At 41.0% G+C, this 12,548-nt stretch overlaps 1 protein-coding gene across 1 annotated transcript in view; it reads left to right on the top strand.

The window, feature by feature from the left end:
* Positions 1-12,548, top strand: part of SLC16A12 (solute carrier family 16 member 12) — a 47,194-nt gene that overhangs the window by 541 nt on the left and 34,105 nt on the right. Inside the window, exons 2-4 of the mRNA XM_026850940.1 lie at positions 5,892-6,042; positions 8,106-8,216; positions 9,479-9,604. The gene's annotated coding sequence lies outside the window, so the exon portion shown is untranslated. The remainder of the gene's footprint in view (positions 1-5,891; positions 6,043-8,105; positions 8,217-9,478; positions 9,605-12,548) is intronic.

The raw sequence follows: 12,548 nt of genomic DNA, 5'->3' as shown, positions 1-12,548 counted from the left end.
AAAAAAAACCAGTTGTACTTTCTGCAATGGCATGTGTTTCTTGGCAAAACTGCAAGAAAACCTGGTGGGTGCAGGGGGGTTAAGATGGTAACTTTTCAGTAGTTGTGACTTGAAACAGGAACAAACAGCTAACTGGTTTTGCAGGACTAACTTTCCTCACTAAAATGAAATCCTGTTCCTGTTGAAAATATCTCATCTCTCAATATAAAGAGTTCTGTACTACAGATGTTATTTATATGGTACATACTTGGCTTAGATGACAAAGGGAGGAGATTGTTTTCATTTATTTGATGACTTTTCTGTAGTCTGCAGTTTTTAACTCGATCATAATTGAAAACAATGGATAGCTGTATTATTCAAAGCCCAATTTCTAAAATTATAAAAATATTGACTAGTGTATTTTCTGGTTTTAAGCTAATGTTAACTTTCCCACCAGGACACTAAGATTTGAGAGTTTATTCCAAACTGGTATTTTCTACCTTCTTTTTTTATTTGTGGACGTTTCTAAACTATTTTTTTTCCTGCTGAATTGACACCCCTTTGAAATCTATGTACTTAGTTTGCTGCATAACATGTATAAACTTCCTTAGACACCATGAGGGTTCACAAATCAGAGGCTGAAAAACAGTCCATAAATTATTGTGTCTTGCAAAACTGCATGTGATGTCGCATAATATAAAGGGCTCATCAGAGGAACAGTATAAAATTCAGACACGTTATCCAGTATATTTTTGGAAGGGGGTTTATTTCACTTTTTTAATAGTCATTAATTTCCGTATCTCCCAAATGTTGAAATAAATTAATACTAACTGAAGTGTTAACTTGTCTGATGGAAATAAAGACCACTACTGTTTTGACGGTTTTAATGTATCTGTGGAATTCATTTCTTGAAATCAGTGATGTGAAATACATAACGCTGGTTTGTGACACATGACTAGTTATTTCCGTGATGATTCTTTGGCTCTTGATGTTTTTTTTTAAGCTTATTTGCTAGGTTTTGCTGCACCTAAAGATTAGTTTGTATATTTTATTTTTTTTTAAGGAAGACTTCAGAATGTTTAGGTAACTGTGCTTCTTATGATAAACAGTAGAGGGAAGCATAACATCGACAATGTAAATATGATTTGCTAAAGCAGTGGAGCTTGGAGCAATTTGTGGGATTGGTTGGTTTGTTTCTGAGAAAGATTCCATCTTTTTCTCCCTGGTCAGTTTTTGAAGGGAATTTTATACGGGAATATCTGTCACGTAGATGTCCTTGCATTCTTAGAATTTATAGTTATGTGAAGGAACAATATAGTGTCAAATAAACAAATATGAAATAACAGTTCTTTTGAGACTAAAATCCTCTAGTCCTCAAAAATAAAAAATAACCCTAGCAAGTCATTCAGGAGAATATGTATGGGCTATGCGAGATGCACAAATTGAGGCTGTGTGGCTGAAGAACAAACACACAATTCTCTAGCCCTGATGTTAGTTAGGTCCAGGGATCGTCAAGTAGGTTGATCACAGCAGCTCTAAGAGAAGCACAGAATAAGTGTTGAACTTCACAATGCTGATTTGAAATTTCAAATACTTAATAGGTAAATTGCTGTAGTTTATAAGACTGGAAAAAATACTCTCAAGTGTATACTATACAAATGAGTATATTTGGTTTGGAAAAATATTAGCAAACTAAATAAACTGGAGAGTCACTAAGTAGGAGAAATTAAGAGGAGCCTGGTGTAAGAGGAAAATGACATTTTAAGTTAAATTCTTCCTTTTCTGAGGGAAAGTATTTATTTGTTACCTTGAAATCTACAGTTGACTTTTTTTTTTTTTTTTCCTTCCCCACCAGCACCATCACAGGAATCTGCTACTACTGTAATGTGCTTCTTTACCTTTAGGCTTTGCCTGCCTTCACTAGTCACAACTTTTGTTTTCCTCCTGTGTACCTCCTCCTTAATTAAGGTAATGGACAAATGACAGTGTGATTGATTCCTAGCACTGTTCCTATATTTTTGCTGTAGGGGAGCACTCTGGGGCTCTTCTAAGAGCATCGCTGTGTCTTGAATTTTTCTGATTGTATCCAGTTGCTGGCTACAGTCATCTGATGGGAGGGTTCTTTGCCCTGCTTCCTCATCCAGAAGTATTTAAAGAGTCTGAAAACAGTCTTACTTGACTACATAGATGAACCTCTACTGTAACTGGTACAAACTGGAAACTTGAGCAAGTAAAGCTGTGTTTCACCACATTCAAAGAGATGTAATGAGAACCTAGAATAACCCAGTTCCTTAGATCTTTATTTTGGGAATGGTGAGGGTAAAGGAGCTAACTTCCCTAAGGACAGTCAGTGAGTCTGCAGGTTCAGTTTGTATCCAAAGCACTTGTTTTGGTATAAATTGATGAGATCTCTTAAACCAGGCTGTGTTAATCTAGCTTGTCTTTCTGAAACATGTTAAGGTAACTAAGGTTAGTTGGAGCAGAATGAGTGGGATTCCTTGCTCTCAGTTGTGATGGCTTGTGCCAAGGTCTGCTTCTTTTAGACTCAAGCATTTGTTCTTGCCGAAACACATGCTACTCTCCTCATTCACTCCCCCTTGTTGAGGAACCCCAATTTTAATGTTTTTGGCAAAAGTAAGTCCCATAGGAAGAAGGGTCTATGCTTTAAAGTTTTTGGACTAAACTACTGGGAAAAAGTTGCTGCAAATGCTGGCTGAACAGTGAAAGAGTATTTGCTTGATCAGATTTGATAGGGAAGACTAGCATGGGGTGCAGTACAAGAATCTGACTTCTAGGACAAGTGGGGTATTTGCAACGCATTCCAACCTCAGCAAAGCTGTCCTGGTGTTTGACTGTTAGCACTCATGTTCCTGTTAGACTGTTACAAGATACTTGCAAGTGATTTTTGGCAGGACACAGCAGAATTTTAGAGATGGGAAAACTGTATGGGGTTGAAGTGGTGACAGAATAAACATACATGATTGTTTCCAGTTGGATGAGTTCTACTGGGATCTGTTTATTTTGAAGTACAAGGTGTCTTTGAATTTGGGACTAAATGAAATGCAGGCTATGAAAAAGACTAAAGGTGTTTTCTGTCTTGTTACCTCTCAGTAACTGAGAAGTAGAGGACATCTAGTCTCTAGGATGTCCTGGAAAATAAATGTTTGTTTATACCTTAAAACTGAATACAGTTTCTGATTCTTTAAGCATTACTGGTACTGACTGGAACTTACTAGTTGCATGAGTATTAGTGTGTTTGGAGAAAGAGATGTAGGGACTCTGCAGTAAGAGTCTGTTCTTCAAACCTCCCCCTATCAACTCCCCCCCCCAAAAAAAAAAAACCAACCACAAAAACACAACAAACAAAAAACCAAACCAACGTAAAAGAAGCAGAATAAAAATTGTGGTTCAAATTGTAAAAGTTAGGAGAACTGTCATGTGCCTTGGGAACAGATTCACCTCAATCAGGAGGAGGTACTGGCACTTGGAGAGATGGAAGAGAAATAGAGAAAAACTGAGGCTCACAAGAGGGGAAGCTTCTGAGCCTGGGAAAGGGACGTGGCAGCAATATCTTTAGAGGTTTCTGGAGGTAACATGAACAAGGTGGGGAAGGGCATGACAGGGAAGGCAATAAACCAGCTCTTTGTTAGTGCAGCCATTGTGAGATGGGTAGCACAGGTGTAGAGGTCAGGTTGTTTGACAGAATATGCCAAGGCAGTGTCTTGCCCTAATTCAGAGGCGAAGGAAGGATGCAGGTGGGTGATCGTGACCTAAAGCAGTTAATGGTTACTTAATGGTTACTATTTAGGTCGCGCACCCCATGTAAAGTACCCAGTGACCTGTGCTGAAGCACATTAGGTCTATCCAGATGCAGATGTGCTCTCTAGTGCAGGCAATACACTAGCCTCAGATATTGCTTGTCTCCGTACATGAGACACAGTAGAGGATGTACTGGCCTCCGAATGTTGTTGGGGTTTTTTTGTTATACATCAAAACTAGTTGTATCATATTGGCAGAGACACAGCTCTCTTCTACTGGCCTTCAGCAATTTGCTCTGTTGTGCGCAGCTGTGCAAAACAGCTGGTTGCAGCAAGGGGTCAGCAGCCTCCTGCAGCTTCCCCGAGGTAAACCCCCAAGCTGCTTACAAATGGCAGGGTGGTGCAGCCAGCGGAGACCCCAGAGCACAGTGCTATGGTCCTGCATATTTTATTTCTAAACACTGTAGATGCAACTATCAAGTACCACCGAATTAAAGGTATGATTTAAGGCAATGAAGGGGGGCAAACAGCCTGAAATGGTGTCATGTGGTACTTAAAACAGTAGTGTGTCGTTCTTCAGTGGGTTTGCTTACTTTGTCATGATTAGGGCATTTCCAAGGTCAAAAGTGACTTCCCAAGTTGACAACTTCACTGTTTTCCAGCTTTTTGGATGGGTGACCCATCCATCTCTCTGCAAACTTAAAAGTAAGTTTGAGCAAATCTGAACGTTGCATCTACTCAAAGCAGAAGCTAACCTTTAACACATGCTATGATGTACCACAGCAGCCTTGGCAATGTGTGTACAGAGTTGAGTTTACCCCTGCTACTGAGATTCTGTTTATGCCCATCTGTGAAGATGTGGCCTCAGCTAACCATGTTACCACTTTCTCAGAATTTTTTTTTCCAAGTGGCATACTTTTTTGGTTTAAATTCTTTTGTGAGAAGAACTTTCCCTTGTGAGGGAGTATGTATTCTTAGCTGCCTTGAAAGCATTGAGGAAAAATCAAGAACAGCCACTGGTTTGATAATGAAAATAAAGATTGTCACAACAGAGACATCGGTGCTTCAAGCAAGAGGATGGTGTGGCCACTGGTATGTTGAGACTTGGTTGGGGGTTTTTTTGTTGCTGTTCTTTGGGGATTTATTTTTTTTTTTTTTGCATTCATATGTGGTAGCCAGTTACACAAAGTAAAATAGCTGGTCCCAACTTGTAGGATCTGAGTTCCCAATGCTAGGTTGGGTGGAAGTGCCAGTAAGGATGAGGAATTTAATGCCTCAAGCCTGTAGGAAAAAATGTGCTGATCAAAATGTTCTTTTCTGCAAGTTTTTATAATAGTTGCATCAGTTGGGAGACTGCAATCCCAAGTATTCTTGTGTTGATCAGTAAATTATTACCAACTGGCAGGTGTAGTACTGTGTTGAGATAATAGTATTTTTGTCTACTCTACTGAATTTCCCCCTCTGTTCTCCTGCTGGCATCATCCCATCCATACCCTGATTGTCAGCGTACTCTCAGCCCAGCATGCAACTGAGGCAGCACAGCAGATGTGGTCTGTGAACATCTGTTTTGTGAAATGGAGTGGTACAATGTGGGCAAGGCAACTGAAGCTATGAGAAACTTCTCCTCTGAGAAAGTTGCGTAAGCTTCACCTGGAGATTGAAATAACAAGTTGTTACTGGAATTGATTTGAACAGTGAGAATGCTCTCTTGTATTTGAAAATTATTTTTACTCTTTATATTTTAAAAAACTGAACTGTAAAATAATGCATATTCAAAAAAACTAAACTAATTTTCTGTTTTGAAAGCTGGCTGTCTAAATGAATCACAAAATGTTGAATGTACTTAAAAGAAATTTTTGTTCCTTTTAGCAGAATTATTTTTTAAGCAACCTCACCCCTAGTGTTATTTGAATAAGTAAACAAATACATGCTGTCCCTATGTCCTAAGCATGGAGCATGCTGTTACCCAGCTAGCATTCAGCATATTGCACTTGGCTACAAAAGGCTGTGCACAGAAAAATCCAGAAATATTTACAAGATAAGCCAAAAACACTCCCAAATTTCCCAGTGTCTTAGTAATTTCTTTTTTTAGCTTAGAAAGTAAGTTATCTCTTCTCTTCAAACATAGATGGTTTGATGTCTTCTCTCCAGCAGATTTGCCTGTGCAGTGTGGCAGCTCCCTGTGCATCACTGGTTTGCCATCTTTGAAGAGGGAGGAGCAGTGCAAACGAAACTAAAGGTGCTTTCTGACGATGGCTGCAGACTGACCCATAACCCATCTCACACTACAGCTGTTCTTTTAAAGGTAGGACTGTGAAAATATTCAGGAACTGAACTTTCATAAGGTTCTTCTCTCCCTTAAAAAAAAAAAAAAAAAGCAGAAGAAAAGAGGCACCAACCGCTGAAAATCAATTCACCTTTTATTCATGGGAAGAATCACCAAGGTCAGCTTAGCTTCTGTCAGGAAGACTTTTTTTTTTCCCAATTCCTGATATTTTTCACCACTATTAGGAGCTTAATTTTTAAGCTGCCATAAAACCTATCTCCCTGTTCTGCTCTCTTACCTGAAAGGGTTATAAAATTTTCTTGGTCAGTTTCCATGAAAATCTTGAACATTATGAATGTTATGGGAATTATTTTTGTTTCATTTTGTACACAGTGCTATAAAATTCTCAGATAGCAATCCTGGAGTTATAAGTGCCTTTATCAGTATAGGAGAAAAAGAGCTGTTACTAATACTACTCTGTGGACTCCACTGACTACTGGTACAAAGACATTTCTGGAAGTCTCCTTATATATGGAGATCAGTAGGCTTGGCAATTGAAATCTCTTTCTTTACAAGAGTAAGAGAAGAACTGACCTTTCCTTTTCTAACCTATTTGCCTTGCAGACCTGTTAGAGGAAAGAAAATAATTTAGTCAGTTTCCTTTCAGTCCCTGACCTTTCCACTGACTCTGCTGTGGTAGGAAGGCGATGGTATATGACTGGCAACACAGTGATGGGAACTTATAGCCACAAAAAAAACCCTGAATACACAAACATCATATAACTGCTTTTAAAAACAAACAAGCAAAATACCTTAATTAGTAAAATATTACACAGGCTTGAGTCAGAAATTATCAATTAAGACACCAGTCATAAAATTTGCAGCATTAGTCTTACAGCAATTAGATGGTAGATAATACCATTCCATATCTCTTTACTGTTTTAAATTTCATGTCTTGAGCAGGTAAGATTAGGCTCCAAGCCTGTATGCTGACATGTATTCCTCACCCAAGAGTAGTGAAGGGTGCCTCTACCCAGGCCTACCTGAACGCACTTTTGTGTGTGTGCATGTGCAAAAGATGGCCTTTCACTTTGCAGGCCCACGGCCAAATCTCCAGACCTCATACAGTATCTGGGTGGTTTTGCAGCAGGAAAACTGTGTGAGAAGGTGGGTTGGTCTGTGCTGACCTGCCAGCCCTTGAAGAGATGATGCTTCAAACCTTTTCCTACCAAATGCTACCAGCAGCACAAGGAGGGGTCACACACTGATGCAGTTTTTCCCCCTAGATGGCATCACCATCCTGATTTCAGCCACTGCCCCTCCCGAAGCCGGTGTGGTACCCATGCAGGTAAGCACAGCTGCAAGCCAACCTGCACCCATCCACCTCTGGGCACCCCATGGCTCTCTGGGGAAGCCTGTCTCAAATATATTTCTCATTTCAAGGGGCTGCTGAATTTCCACACTAAAAATACCTCATTGAGAACCCATGAGGCACTTTTAGCCACTGCTGTGTGGCCAGAGGGAACTGAACCATCTCAGTGTCAGAATGGCAGGAGTTTGTCCAGTTTGCAGCCGTGAGGCCAATACCAGAATGCAAGGCCGTGAAGAGTCAATATCGTAATATTTACCAAAATATCTTGCTACACAGAGCAGATAATTTCTGACGTACTTTTAGCTGGCTCTGGTTTAGGTCTCTGTCCACATATACTTAACTGAGAGAAAAAAGCAAACAAATGGTGGGGGAGGAAACAACCTACCTTGCACATGCATGGAGTGGAAAGGAAAAAAAATAAATAAATCTGCTGTAAGATTGTGTGTTGCATAAGTGCCCCTGGAACTAATCTGGTACATCTCCAAATAAAACAGAAATCTTTGATGCTTGTAACTTTCTCTACGGGTGGAATGACAATAGTTTCTGTGTTTGTTAACTCTGTAAATGCTTGCTGTAGATATTATCAATGTGCATATTTTATTTAAAGGAGTATATTAAAGTTTAAAGCAAAGAAATTCTTCCACCAGCCTGTGAACACAAATAATACAACAATTTGGTAATAAAAACTGAGTTGAGAGCAGTCCTAACTGTTAAGCTGTGCATTTTACAGGTGAGCTCCAGGGAAGAAATGTCTGGAGGCACAACATAACTCTGGGATGGGTGACGAGCTCTCCCTGAAATCCTCAGCAGTTAGCAAGTGCCAGATGGAGTTTGGTCTGAGGTACAGCCAATTCTTGCCAAGTGACTGGTTTTCTGTGTTGTGAAGGTGTGGAGAATTGGTGGCGATTTGCCATCTTTTACCTGTTATCATGTGTTGGTTTGGGGAATAGGATAAAGATGACCTGTGCTACCTTCAGGCTTTGAACCCCAGTTCAGTTTTCCTTAGCTTGTGCTTTTCCCCAAGAGTTGGTACAGGTGAGAGTGTTGATGATGAGCAGGATAAAGCTGCTAACACCAGCTCTACAGAAGAGCAGAGCGACTCATACTCAGCAGGGAGGAAAAAAACATAATGCCATGAAAAGTTGTAGAGCTGTGGACATGGTTAGTTCTCTTCAGACTGGAACAACATTGCAGGCCATATTTTGTGTCAGATCCCTGAATGGATTGAAATAGCCAGAGCCTCTGGTCCACAGTCAAATGCATATGGAAGAGAGATTGGAATGGCTGTGCAAAGGCTTCCTTTTCAGGTACAACTAATTCAAATTTGTTATTCTCATGCTGTAGAAAATTCCAACATGTAATTAAGTTTTTATTCTGATGTGACATGAAATGTAGACATTTTGACATTTCCCTTTTTCCACAAAAAAAAAAAAGATTGCTAGTAGGAAGCCTAGCAGGTGGCAAAAAGAAAGTCATCTGATGGACAAGATATAGATATAGATATATATATATATATATTTTTTTTTCTTTTTTTTTAAAGCTTCTGACTTTATATAGCCGCAGAACCACATTTCCATAGAACATTTATTTTAGTGAATCTGTGTTTTCTGTTGAAAAATTGTTGCACTGGAAAACTCAGACTAGCTGGAGTGCTGATCTTTGTAAAATACATGCATCAAAATGTGTCCAGAAAACTTATTATGTGTGCTTGGACCAAGGACTTCCACAACAGACCAGAAGGAATACCTCAGATAAACAAGGCAAGAGGTTTGAAATGTGAAAGCTTGTAATCACACAGAGGTGAATCATCTTCTTCAACTAATATTAAGTGTTGATCACCTATGCTTAGTTTATATCAAGAAAGAGATAATATCTTTGCCAAAATTTCCGAAGATTCTGGGGAGTCATACACTCAATTATGTAAAAATAGGTTGCAAGATGTATCTGCGTCTGCATCTGGGTGTCACTAGAAACAAGGCTGGTTTTAAATGCATCTTTTGATCTGATGCTGTATGATGGTCTTATGTTCCAGGAATTGCTAATGTCCATGTAAAAGGTGAGGACATGGAATAACAATTACATACCCTCTTTTTTCTGACCCAGGTGCCATATGTGTCTTACATACCCATGTATCTTGAGGAAATCATCAGAGTCTTTTGATCTTCTGCTGAAGCCCTGTATGTCAGTAAGCAACAGAGCTTGCCTTCACCTTCACTTCACTCACAAGTGGTGAGTACTCAACCTCTCCTTACAGTCAGCAAGATTTGGATTGTAGCTGCAGAGGGGGAACTGAGGGAACTGTAGCAACTACAGTTTCTCCAGCCTATGATGTCTTTGGCTTAATTTCCAGAGATGTTGGGGAAGCTGTGTCCCCTTGCTATATCCAAATGTTAGTGACTAGATCTGAAAATGTCACTCTCAGCATACTGTTACAGTATATCCTGTGCTGTTGGCTGGCTGTATCAGAGGTGGAAGAAGACAAGGCAAGGAGGGTAGTGGGGTTTTCAGTTTACCACAGATAATTACAGAATCACAGAATCATCTAGGTTGGAAAAGACCTTGAAGATCACCTAGTCCAACCATTAACCTAAAACTGACCACTCTCGACTCCACCATATCCCTCAGTGCTATGTCAACCCAACTCTTAAACACCTGCAGGGATGGGGACTCAACCACTGCCCAGGGCAGCCCATTTCAACACCTAGTATCCTGAAAGTGTCTTTTTGTCTCCATCAAAGGAGCCCAGCCCTCCTGGGTGTGGATGTCCACATTGAGGTAGATTAATTCCATATAGGAGAGGGCTGTTTTCCCAGTATAACTAGATATTTTACGCCAGAGACTCTGGCAGAAGACAACTGAGCATCGTAGAGAACTTTGCTTAAAGCGAACATAAGTGCATATGAAGGGCATTCATCAGCTGTACCACAGCACCTAACCATCTTCCAAACTGTAAAAACATTTCCTTTACCCATGGAGTTCCATAGTGTTACAGATTCTGATTATTTTTGTGATTTGGAAAGTATAAAAATGTGTAAAGGTATTATTTGTATAGGAACCAAACCAAAACAATCCACTTCCTGGATGTGTTGTCTTTCTTGCTGGAACACTCCAGGTGAGAGAATGTACTTCTCTGATATGGTGATGACAGCAATTCTAGAGGAGCAACATGCATAGTCCTGAAACCCAGGAGGGATTAAGGTCATTACAGGTGAGCTATATTGTGTTGCTTGTCAAACTTCTAGATGGAGCGATGCAGTGGATCATTTAGCTGGTGTCAGCAGTTAAAACTTGAATGATAAAAATCTGTTCTAGCAGTGAGAAGAGGAAACCTGTCATGAATGTGTAAAATATGACTGTAAACCAAAACCTTGTATTTCTGTTATTGTTAGAATGTTGCTTCTAAGAGCCAAATGAAGTCATGTGTATTGTTTTAGTGTTATCTAGTTCTGATACTTCAGTGCTGAAAATTAATTTATATAAAACTTAAATAGCACAAAAGTGTGTTTTAACAGTTGTTACAATGCCAGCGGCCAAGTTAGCAGAGTATGAGCGGTGTTAACTGCCTCTTTGTGTATTCCTGGTACATACAACACACGATGTGGGTCTGTGGTGCGCTGACCACAGAGAAGAAAACATTACCTGTTGTTGACCCAGACATCAAAATGTCAGCAGCCAACATAGATAACCACTGGTGTTCCCGTCGCTGGTGGGGAGTTGTCATAGAGATGGTGCCAACCAGACTTACAGAGGAAGTTTGCTGCAATGCTGAGATCCCCAGTCTCCTGAGTAGTAGCTTAATGTGCAGGCCATCTTGTTCAGAGCTGTCTGTTATCTGGCAGTGTTACGCTGTACAAATAAAGCCTCTTGCAATTACATTAGCAGTGTATTTTGGCAAGTAAAATGCTTCAATGTGAATCACAGTTTAATCCAGGTAAGGTTAAAAATATTTCGAAAATATTACAGAACTGTAAAAAAGAGGAAAATATCAAGATATCACCAAGAAACCAAGAGCTGCATTTTTTTCCTTGTTCAAGAACCAAGTTTTTGTTACCCACACAACTGGTGGAAAAAACTTAGCCCCTTTTCTCTACAGCTGCTGTGAGCCACAGGAAGGTGAGTACTTGTGCTTGGGAAGCTGTGCATAGGTGGTGCGGGCTGCCCAGCATGCAGCTTCATCCTACAGTGCACAGAAGGAAGGGGGGAAGCATTGCAGAGCAGTTTCTCTCAAACACCTTATGCCACTGTCCTGGACAGAGTAGCTCTGCCACGTGGAAAGGGGAATCTTTTCCAATTAATAATCCACCCTGAAGTTGCTGTGCTTCTCCGCATCATGTATACTTCCTTATACTGAAGTATTCTGCATTTACCCTGGAAGAGTCAGTGTAGCAAACCTCTCGCAGCCACCCTCTCTCTGGCTCTGCTTGTGCGCTCCTGGGAGCTTTGCACTTGCTCTCTTTATAGCAGTGCTGAAAGGTGGCAAGGTCCTGGATGAAAGACAGGAACCAGGCAGCCCTTGTCTGGAGACAGTGTTTGGGAAGGGTAAAGAAAAGGTCCCATTTTATCTTTGTTCTCATGGAAAGTGTCACAGGATGTTTAATGTCCCTTCTGAGCAAAGACCTGCTGTTTTCCAGATCTTGCCTGAAAAGCCATGCACTATTCAGCAGGCCACTTAGTTTATCTTCCTTGGATAAACAAAAGGCTGCTGGAATTTGAAACGTGTCCCAAGAGTCTAGGGTCCAAAGCCTGCTGAAATCCGTGTGTCCTTCCCCGGGTCTGGGGTTTTTAATTGAGTTAAAAAAATTAGAGACTATCAAGCACGACTCCCGATGGGGCGTAGAGCATGCAGGCCCGCTGTGTGTGACAGAGGGCCATCCCTGCGCACGAGTTTTGATGCTATTTCCACTCCTGAGTGTGGTCTGGCTTTGGAACAGTTTAAAAATACCTTCCGAAATGCCTGAGAGCGCTGATGCTGAACTCCCAGTACATCCCTTGGTGGGGAAAAACCCCTCTTTACCCGTGGCACCGTTGAGACGCCCCTTTCACGGTGGTGAAGGGACCACGCAGGGGCGGATTCCTGGTCCCTCTGAGGGAGCCGGGGCCGCGGCCAGGGGCAGCGCCCTGCCGAGCTCACCGGGTCCCGCCGGCGGGAGCGGGGAACCAGCTGCCGCTGCGG

Source organism: Athene cunicularia, assembly GCF_003259725.1.
Source record: "Athene cunicularia isolate RWA chromosome 6 unlocalized genomic scaffold, athCun1 chr6_part1, whole genome shotgun sequence".
In the NCBI taxonomy this organism is placed as follows: domain Eukaryota; kingdom Metazoa; phylum Chordata; class Aves; order Strigiformes; family Strigidae; genus Athene; species Athene cunicularia.
Note: the sequence above shows the minus strand (reverse complement) of the source record. Positions and strands in the feature narration are given on the sequence as shown.